At 47.4% G+C, this 1,243-nt stretch overlaps 2 non-coding genes across 2 annotated transcripts; both read left to right on the top strand.

Moving 5' to 3' along the window:
* The first annotated feature begins 343 nt into the window (after positions 1-343).
* On the top strand, positions 344-462 carry LOC123178440 (5S ribosomal RNA). The gene has a single exon (XR_006489581.1). It is a non-coding gene; the product is annotated as a 5S ribosomal RNA (ribosomal RNA).
* Positions 463-834: 372 nt separating this feature from the next.
* On the top strand, positions 835-953 carry LOC123178441 (5S ribosomal RNA). Its single transcript, XR_006489582.1, has one exon. It is a non-coding gene; the product is annotated as a 5S ribosomal RNA (ribosomal RNA).
* Positions 954-1,243: the final 290 nt, after the last annotated feature.

Below are 1,243 nucleotides of genomic sequence, written 5' to 3'. Positions count from 1 at the left end.
CATATCGCATGTGCGCAATATATATTAACCCCGTTATATTATTTTTGACATTTGCGATATGTTTTAGCTCGCTGCTCATTGGTCACGCGTCTAGATGCGGCTTTCTGGTGCGAGGAGCGCGTTCTGAAAGGGGTAAAAAAAATACGTGTTGCTGCGGTATAGAGGGAGGGGTGGAAACCGTGGTAAACTCGTCTCCGTGTTTGAGGGGGGGGGGGAGTAAGTAGTATATATAGGGCATTATCCATTATTAGGCAACGGTTGTAATGGTAGTAAGAATGACAATCATCTTTGAAGTGGACCTGGGAGTGGCAAGCATAAGGGACGAAGGCGGGGGTAACATGTTGGATGCGATCATACCAGCACTAAAGCACCGGATCCCATCAGAACTCCGAAGTTAAGCGTGCTTGGGCGAGAGTAGTACTAGGATGGGTGACCTCCTGGGAAGTCCTCTCGTTGCATTCCCTTTTTAATTATTTATTGCGCCTCGTGACAAACATATCGCATCTGCGCGATATATATTAACCCCGTTATATTATTTTTGACATTTGCGATATGTTTTAGCTCGCTGCTCATTGGTCACGCGTCTAGAGGCGGCTTTGTGGCGCGAGGAGCGCGTTCTGAAAGGGGTAAAAGAATACGTGTTGCTGCGGTGTAGAGGGAGGGGTGGAAACCGTGGTAAACTCGTCTCCGTGTTTGAGGGGGGGGGAGTAAGTAGTATATATAGGGCATTATCCATTATTAGGCAACGGTTATAATGGTAGTAAGAATGACAATCATCTTTGCAGTGGACCTGGGAGTGGCAAGCACAAGGGACGAAGGCGGGGGTAACATGTCGGATGCGATCATACCAGCACTAAAGCACCGGATCCCATCAGAACTCTGAAGTTAAGCGTGCTTGGGCGAGAGTAGTACTAGGATGGGTGACCTCCTGGGAAGTCCTCATGTTTCATTCCCTTTTTAATTATTTTTTGCGCCTCGTGACAAACATATCGCATGTGCGCGATATATATTAACCCCTTATATTATTTTTGACATTTGCGATATGTTTTAGCTCGCTGCCCATTGGTCACGCGTCCAGAGGTGGCTTTGTGGCGCGAGGAGCGCGTTGTGAAAGGGGTAAAAAATACGTGTTGCTGCGGTATAGAGGGAGGGGTGGAAACCGTGGTAACTCGTCTCCGTGTTTGAGGGGGGGAGTAAGTAGTATATATAGGGCATTATCCATTATTAGGCAACGGTTGTAATG

Source organism: Triticum aestivum, unplaced genomic scaffold (assembly GCF_018294505.1).
Source record: "Triticum aestivum cultivar Chinese Spring unplaced genomic scaffold, IWGSC CS RefSeq v2.1 scaffold400, whole genome shotgun sequence".
NCBI classification, from domain to species: domain Eukaryota; kingdom Viridiplantae; phylum Streptophyta; class Magnoliopsida; order Poales; family Poaceae; genus Triticum; species Triticum aestivum.
Note: the sequence above shows the minus strand (reverse complement) of the source record. Positions and strands in the feature narration are given on the sequence as shown.